The sequence below is a fragment of the Pyxicephalus adspersus genome, chromosome 4 (genome assembly GCF_032062135.1).
Source record: "Pyxicephalus adspersus chromosome 4, UCB_Pads_2.0, whole genome shotgun sequence".
Lineage (NCBI taxonomy): Eukaryota > Metazoa > Chordata > Amphibia > Anura > Pyxicephalidae > Pyxicephalus > Pyxicephalus adspersus.
This window is the reverse complement of record NC_092861.1, coordinates 59,257,931-59,267,661: the sequence shown is the minus strand read 5'-3', so window position 1 is coordinate 59,267,661 and position 9,731 is coordinate 59,257,931.

Here is a 9,731-nt window from a genome sequence, read left to right as displayed (position 1 = left end):
CATGAATATTTGTTTCAATGGAAGTAAATGATTTTCCACAAGGAAATGTGCTTTATAGACCCCAAAATGTTTTTTGTGTAATATAATAGTTTTATTTTTCAAGTCAAAAATTAGTATTATTGCAAAATGTCTGGTTTACAGAAAGATTTTTTGGGTAAAATATTAACCAAAATATAAATATAAAATGAAAGTATCAGATTTGAAGATTATTAACTAAACAGTCTGTTATTAAAATAACTCAATGAACCTGTCTTTGGTTGTTATGAATTGATTGAACATTTGGAATTGCTTTTTGTTTGTTTTTCTGTGCAATGTATTAAAGGTATTTGCTGGTAGCAGTCAGATCTTTGACCTGCATCGGGTTAGATTGCTGCAGATCACACAGATGGTAGCAATACTTGTTACAAACTTTAGCTAAGATGATCCTGTGAAAAATTGAACTAGTTGTTTCCAGTAGTTTAGGTTTGGTAGTTTGATTTAGGCTGTTTGGATTAATTGTCAGAGTTGGATTAGTAAACCTGGTTTTAGGATTATTATTGCCAGTCATTAATAACATTGTTCAGACTGAGTCAGGAAATCCTCTTGGGCTTGAATTTCCTTTTTTAACCAAAGTATCAAAGTAGAAGAATTAAGGTCCAGCTTTTAGCTCAAGATTGCACCCTGTTTCCCCCCTAAAACAAATAAACCAGAAACATGGCCTGGTATCCAGGTCCCCCTGGTCAAGTTGTGTGACATCACTTGTTCTTTTCACCATATCATGAAAGATCCTTTCCAACGACTAATATTGCACGTGTGCATGCGGCTTAAGCCTCATAGCATTGTACTGTTATCTGCAGCTTTCTCTTGCCCATGGTGAATATGGGCTCTTGATGCCCTGAGCTTACAGAATGCAAAACAGCATCTGCCATTAAAATTTATTGTGGTGTGCTGAAAGCACAGAAATGTATATGCAGTCTCAGTCTGCCTACTTTAAATAATTAAACATGAAACACAACTTTATATTAATACACATTTTAATTTGGAAAGACGGTTGTGAGCCACTGCCTGTACCTATTCTCTGTGCACTGAGAAGGGGTCTAGGTAATCATTAGAGCACAGAAAGGATTTGTCCCTGACTTTCATCCACATTGCTGCACGTTGCACGTCTGTGTTAATAAGCAGTTTAACCATGTTCAGCGGAGCATCCCTGACAATAATCTCAGTCTTCTGCACGCAGCAGATAATTGCAGGGCATACACCAATTATTTGGTAAAAAGCTATGTATGCTTTTTCATTTGTACTGCATGACACTTAAGCTGCGTACACACTTCCAATTTTTATCGTTGGAAATGAACGACGAACGAACGACGAACGATCGATTGGGCAAAAATCGTTCGTAAAAAAAGTAACCAACGATGCCGACGAACGAGGATAGTCGTTGGAAATGAACGACCGGACCGGCGGATCGGATTGGACAACGATCGTTGACCATGTATCGTGTGTACGGTCGTTCAGTGATCGTCCATGGTCTGAGCATGCGCGGTGAACGAACGTTCGCTCACTTCCTGTGGTGCACGTCACTTCCTGTATCGTTCAAACGATCGCATCTATCGTGTGTACAATATCTGTGAACGATCGTGTCGTTATCTGTATGTACAGGATCGGTGCTATACGATCGTTCGCAGATATCGTGCAGGATGGTTCGTCGTTCGTTTACCAACGATAATAATTGGAAGTGTGTACGTAGCTTAAGATTGAAACACTTGTCCTTTGAAACAATTAGGTTATGGTATCTTTGTATCTCATAGAATGTAATTGTGTAGATACCATGGACACCGGAGATTTCAGATAGAGCAATGTTAGAACAATGGCATATAGGACAAAGTGCATGCTTTGTTCTCGGTTGTCTTTATTTTTCTATTCATTTTTTTTTTTTTTGAAAAATTGTAATTTTTTTTTAATTTTTGGAGTTTTCAAATAATGAACAAAACAAACAGAAAGGAATAAGGTGTAAGTAGACAACCAAGAAACATACAATAAAACTGTAACAATATATTAAAAGGCAGGGTTACGTAGTATATAAATAATTCAAAGATTACAGCAAACCACAGATTCCTTTCGGGAGGCTTGATCTATACACATCTTGTGTAATATACAATTCCAATAATATTTTGAGCTAAATCAGATATTTCTTGGTGAATCAGACAAAGGAAGGAAAGAAGAGAAGAAAGGGGAAGAAAAAAAGAGGGGAGAGGACACTAGAAGAATGTAGAACAGCTGGTAAATATATGACAATATTATTAGAAGGAGTTCCCGGAGTTACCCTCGAGGGAATAATAGGAGGAGATAAATTGGAAGGGGCTAGCTGAAAATTAGCAGTCACATGTTGAATCATATAAGTGGCTGATAGCAGATTTGAGTCCCACAGGGCCCAGATTGTTGTGAATTTGTCATATCTATCATAAATCCTGGCCGTAAGGTGTTCCATAAATTGGACTTTTATTCTAGCATAAAAGTCTATTAAGCCGGGAGGTGAGGTAGATTTCCAATGTCTAGCAATTAGACACCTGGCTGCGGTGAGTATGTAACACGCCAGTTTTCTATTCAGCTTGGTGAGATTGGAAATAGGAAGGCCCAGCAGATGAGTAACTACATCAAGCAATATAGGTATTTACAGAAGGTTGTTGACTTTTGCCCAATAGGGCACTATGAGCGAACAGGACCATAAAATATGATACAAAGTGCCAATCTCCATACCACATCTCCAACACATATTGCTTGCATTAGGAAAAAAACGCATGCAGTTTATAGGGAGTAAAATACCACCTCATAAGTATCTTGTATGCATTTTCTTTATATATAGTGCAAATTGAACTCCTATGGGCACTATCCCAAATGATTCTCCAGATTTCAAGAGGTAGCTCCCTAGCTAGGGTACCTTCCCATTAAAGCATATAACCATGTTTGACAAAGGGGCATGTTGGCTCAGTATTTAATATCAGGTAGATGCCAGAGATTAGTCCCTTCTGAAAGGGTCCACCTGCACACAGCTTCTCAAATTCTGTCATACGATGAAATGGCATATTTTAAGCAATGGAATGGGCATAGTGCCAGATTTAAAGGTACCCATAAATGCAAGTACGAGGTATCTCAAACATGTCTCTCAGCTCCTGAAATCACAGTAAGCGTCTGGTACAAGGGTTCACAATATGACGGAATTGAAAAAGGCAGTTGTCTCGCCATGGCTGAACCATTGAGTGCGATAGACTATCAGGTAGGAGTGGAGCAGGAAGGAAAGAGTTAAGTAATGATGCAGGTGTAGTCAGGGCAAATTTATCCTTACATTGGAGCCATATAACCCTTGAAAAATGTATAGGATGTATAGGGAATGTTCGGTGACATCATGATGCAAGTTTCAGAGAAAAGAATTAGAATGTGCGTTGCCAAGTAATACCTAAGGAAATCAGGGACACCAACGCCGCCTCTTTCTCAGAAAGAACATAATACTGACGTTTATATCCCCAAATAAAAATGAGAGCTGCCGCCAGCAATCTTCCAAGAGAGGATCTAGGGATCGGGATTGGTAGTGTCACAAAAAAATACAAAAATTTTGGCAAAATTGACATTTTAATTAACGCAATATGGCGAAAAAAAAAGATAATGGTAAAGCACAACACTTCTGCATAAGCAAAAAGAGCTCCTTAAAAAGTGGAGATATTACCTACTAATATTACCTCATCCAACTCCTACTATGCAGGTAATAAGTACCTTTAAGGGCATATCTCCTGGGATTGATGGGCAGTGAGGCCTCTGCATAGGCTCATACACATTGCCAACTTGAGAACTATTGCAATGTCTCTTTTTCACTTGGCCAATGTTTATGATAACAATAATAATAATTAATATTAATATTATTAATAATAATAATCATAATAATATTAAACAGGATTTATATAGCGCCAACATATTACGCAGCGCTGTACAATAATACTTTAGACTATTGAGCTCTACTTTGGTTTGCATTCTAACATTCATGCTTGCTTTCATATTTATAATCACCACCACCTGCATTGACTCCTCCTTGACTACACTGCTAACTTTTCTAATGTGTTGACTGTGTTAATGTCACCTTGGCCTGCTTCTCATCTGGCATTCATAGGAAACAACCACCTAACACAGTGATTACCTTGTTATAAAAGTCCTGGAGGGTCCTGAATAATAGACTTTATTCATATAGCAAGTATTTTAGGTAAAAGGTGATTACCATAGGTTAGGTGTGTCTGATTTTGTAGAAAACTTTATTATTCAACTTTCTTACATAGCTGTTTCTGAATATTATTGATATAACAGCTGGAGTGTCCTTCTCCTATCCCCTCTCTAAATCACCTGTGTCCCCATCTGTTACAGCCACAGCCAAAGTCCCAATCCATGGCTTCCCTAGTTACCCTACACCCAAACACCAAACACAGCTGCAAGAATATGCTGAGACTGGTCTAGGGAGAAAGCTGCTACACAAAAAGTGTAGCAGCAGCTCAGCTTTGATTTCAGAAGTCTTAAGCGATCAAGCAGGAAAAATGCATTATTGCAAAAGAGACATCACCTGTCTTCAATAATGTCCTGCCTGATCATATAAACTTAAAAGTTAAACTTTAAACTTTAGTTCCATTAAAAAAAAATTCCAACAAAAAATGCCCAACTTTAGGGCTGATTTATCTGATATCATGTCAATGTGATTCCTTATATGAAAAACTAAAAGAATCCTGAGAAAACATATCTACGAACATATCTACTCCATCACACATGGTAAAATCATTACATCTATTGCTTACCATGTAGGTAAAACACACAACTACAACCTGGATGTTATAAGATTTTTTGCTTTGGAACATATCCCCCTAAACCCACAGGGAGGAGATTTTGATTCATTACTACAGTGTGAAACAAAATGGTTTTTTACACTTAAAGCCATGAACCCCCCAGGACTGAATGACATGTTAAGTTTTAAACATTTTCTCTAAAATATCCTTTTAGACAAAGAATGGTACATCAATAAGAATATGGGCTATCCATTCCCTATATTGTATATAAGGTTAGTTAAAATATAATACCTTGAAGTTACAACTATTGATCACTTTTTTATTTTTATTTTCACTTTTTTTAAAATTTGTTAGTATTGACTGGACTTCTAGCATAGCTCAGTGGCTTCTTGTATAGTAAGTACATAATTAGTCTTATAGGTAAATTGTATTGAAATTGACATTTTATATGAAGTGCACAAAATCCACTATCCTAAATAAGGATTGCTTGAATAGATTTTGTTTGATCATACCGTAATGCTGATCTTCACCTAATCAGTACTTTGTTACCTTACCATTTGTATTTATATTTTGAACTTTGTCCATCTGATATGAATAACTCAAAGCAAATGACTATGACTACACAATGATTGTTCTTATACTACCTTCTTTTCTAAACCCACTACATAGTATACATCTTGTTCTCCTTAAGGTTAATAAGGACTTTTTTTAGCTTTTTTTAACATTGAGACTCAACCAATTTAAAGATAGGCATAACCTTTCCAGATCCTGTGGTGCTACAAAACCATCAAAATATTTGGACTTCCCTCTTCTGTAGTTTGTGGACTATCTCATATATGAATGATACAGAACAATTTTATCCATAATGCAATACATGAAGATCATTTGCCCCTCAGTTGCCCTTTTATTGAAAAATTTTATTAGGTTGGATGGGGGAGACCGACATTTATCCATCACCACTGTATTGTGGTCATGCAGTTGCATGAACACCCTCTTTGTTATTTGGAGGCATCCTTTTTAATTTGATAATTTTATTTCTTTTCCCATTGTTTGCATGATATGGTTGAATTTAAACTCACTATACCTGAAACTCTGAAAAAACAAGGAAACATGGTCAGCTTTGGAGAGCCTTTTAAAATTACTACAACAAGGCTTGCTGCCACTTCGGTTTATCTGGTGGATTAACCATGGAGTAGGTGACCTTATATCAGGGAGACACATTCTAAGTTTCGACCATCTGGTTCAAAATAGAGTTACCTAGCTCAGAAGCTTTCTGTTACACACAGCTTAATTCTTTTGAAAGATTTAAAATGTCACAAAGCCTCTCGCCGTATTGCAATATGGCATTTGAGAGCATCTGTAAATCTTTAGCTGACTCTGCAGGCCAGATCTCGATCCTCTATTCAGTGTTGTCAACTCCCTCCTCCAAACTACCCTATATGATAGCCTGGAAAAGGTACTAGGACAAATCCTGGGATTTGGAGGAATGGACTGAGATTGCTGACAATATTTCCAAGGTTTCCCTCAATGCAAACCTGATTGAGATGAACTACAAGGTTATGTTGCGCTGGTATCTTATTCTCCCCTTTGTTTCAGGGGCTGTGGAAAAAAGTAGGTGATAGAAGCATATCAGGTGGTCCTGCCTGGTGGAACAATAATTCTAGACAAAGGTGTTTAACCTCCTCTCTACAATGATACAAACTTCTCTCCTTCTTAGTCCACAATGTGCCATTTTGAGTAAAATTGAGATGCCATTACCTAAATATACGAAAAAATTACCATGGCTAGAACATGGAAATCTCTTTCAATACCGATGCAACTTTATCGTTTAAACTACACTGCATAATGGTAAATGATAATCTCCCATGTATATTTGAAGATACTCCACTCACTTTTAAGCTTAACTGGGATCTATGGATCGCCCACTGTTTCTCGGCTCAACTTCCATCCTGATGTGGACACCTCCTCCTTATCTACCCCCCATCTTACTCCCCCTGATGTTCTTTACACTTTTTGCAGAAATATTTAAATGTCAAAGGGTCAAGTACTGCTATGGAGGCTGATTTACCCTTTGAATCTGTGCTCACCCAATGTTATATCAAAAGCCAATCTCTGTATACTTAAATTTTTCAAGTTTGTATACTTTTGTGTTTGTAACCTTTATTGTTTGATTGTAGTTATTTGTTTATTTGTTGTGTGTAAAATTTACATTTTCTACTTTTTCTGATTTAAAAAGCATTTAAATAAAATAACTGCAACATTTTAGGATGTAGAGGGAAACTGCAGTGCCTAAAAAAAAAAAACAATTTAAAGTCTTTACAGGTAGCATCCTGAACCTAGTGATGCAAAGGCAAAAGTGTACAGCAAATCCCAGCTGTCAAAATTGCAGGAAAATACAATTGGAAACAGTGACAGAGGTGAAGGACAGGGCTACACATAATCAATGCCCACAACTGATAAAGTACCTGCAGTTTTTTTTTTTTGCTCTTTTATTTTTAGGGCACTAACAGAAACACTAAAACATTCATCATAGGCCACACACATCAGGGCTACTTTGGAAGGAAGCAAACAGTGACCTTTCTAGAAATTAGTCCCAGGACCCAAATGCTGTGGAACAAGTGTTTAAACCACTGAGCTACCATTCTACATATTTTTCTACCTTGGGTAAACATTGCTAATCACAAGGTAGTCATCTAACCACATGAATGCATAAAAAGATTGTGAAACGCATTGTACCTGTACTAAGGAGTATAATATAACAAGCACTCTACACAGCTATTTCTCTATTCTGTCAGTCATCATTGAATTACCAGAACAAAAGAAAAAAAAAAAAACAATGAGAGATATACTAAGAACATTTTGCTTACCTGAAACTAAAATAGAATTAAAGCACAATGGAGCCAATAATCCCATTATTATTTCTATAATACAGCACTACTGAGGGGTTACATTAATTGAAATTATTAACATTCTGTACTCTGTATAAAGCTATCAATACAGGTAGATTAACATCAATGTATGCCACAGGAAATCAGTTTTAATTTAAAATACTGACCTTGATTTTGCCTATTGTATTCTTTTCATTTGAAATTTTCATTATTATTGTACAACAAAATAAATAAATATATTTCTACTGATGTAAATAATGCATGTTATTATTTCATATTTACTATTTTCAGCTAGAAGATCCAGCTAAAGAGTCAGCAAAGTGTCTTGTCCTTCTTTCCAGATCTATATGGTTTATATATAGTTTCATTCAAAGCAAGAGAGAGTCTAAAAATTTATGGATGCACCCTGTATTAAATACTTTATATTTAAAACCAGAAATGGTCACAAACTGGAAACACAATACTGTAACGGTTTTCGGTTTTGCCCTCCATATACCCCCACAGTTTCCTACGACTAAAAGAAGTCACATCTGCATCAGAATTCTGTTTTCTTGAAATACCTTTAATGAGTTAAATCCACACACGGAAAAGACACCTAATGATCGACCCAAGCTTATCTGTTACACTTCACCTGGAGCTTAGTCATAGATTGCAGTTTAGCCTTTGGTGGGGTAAAACACATTGGAGGAAGGAGCTTGGATATAGGGGTAGGTGTTTTGCCTGTGGCTTTAACTAAATAAAATCCCAACAGAATTGTGACTGCTTTTACCTGGTATTCTGGGCTTCAGATAAACCCTGATACTCTGCACTTACAATCAGTGTGAGGTTTTGATGGCCTTACTTTGTCTCCCACCACCCTATTAATCTCCTGCTTTGCTCTCCCTCAGATGCAGGAGCCAACCAGGGGGTGCCATGTTGGCAGCAGGAATGTCCCCATAATTTTTGCAATACATATGTTTTGCTACAAATACTGCCTGCTGTCATAACCTCTGCCTTGCTCTCCTGTACATATTGCTCACTGTCATACCCTCTGCACATCTTTCCTGCACACAATTCTTCCCTTCATATTTTTTCTGCACATACTTCCTGCTGCCTGACATTCTTCTCCAGTCTCTTTTATTTAGTTTAGGTGAGCAGTGGGAACACCGGTTCCTGGTGGCTGGCATCCTCACTGCCCTTGTGAATATCTGACTGAATATCCGCTGAAATGCTGGGCTTTTCTGATCAGGCACAGCTCCAACAAATCTTGTTAGTGGTGGAGCTTGCCTTCCCCTACATGCCTCCCACACCTTTCTGTTAGCCACAGTGGTACCATATTCTAGTGATGGGCCTAAAGGAATGGTGGCAGGAGGAAGCTGGTAACTACATTACCTAGAAGTATCAGAGGTTTGGAAGCTTGGAATGGTCAGGGAGATTGAGGAGGGGCACTGAACGCTGTTACAGGTATAAGCCAGTACCTCTAGGCGCCTTCTGGTTTTACCTGTCTGCAGGATATCTTTTAACCACAGTAACGCCAACAAGCAATGCAGAAATCTAAAGCCTATTTCTTTTCTTTTTTTTTTTTTGTATAGAGTACAAAAATTTATGAAGCCAGATACTTAGTGCCTGATTGTATATACACCAAGATTTTGAGTGTCTGTGTACTGTCTGTATTTCACTGTCTGTGTCACTGCTCCCTTCACATCTCTGTATAACCTTCTATGGAGCTACTAGGGGAAATGCACTATTTGAGTGACAGCTCTGTGCCTGCTGGGGCTGCTGCCATCACTTCTTACTTATAATAAAGTGAAGGAAGATATGAACAATATGAAAATTTATTCATTGCTATCTCCTGACTATAAAGATTTGAGATTGAGATTTGTGTAAAATTACACTGGGGACAATTTTAAAAACATTTTTGTTGACTTAAAATAGGTATGCTGATACTGAAAGTGCAGTTATTTCTCCTCTAACAGGTCAGGTTTTTTCTCTACCGCTTATATTAATGCGATTACTGTAGGGTGGATTTGTATTGGCTATTCATTTACATGCAAGACAGTGTGGTCAG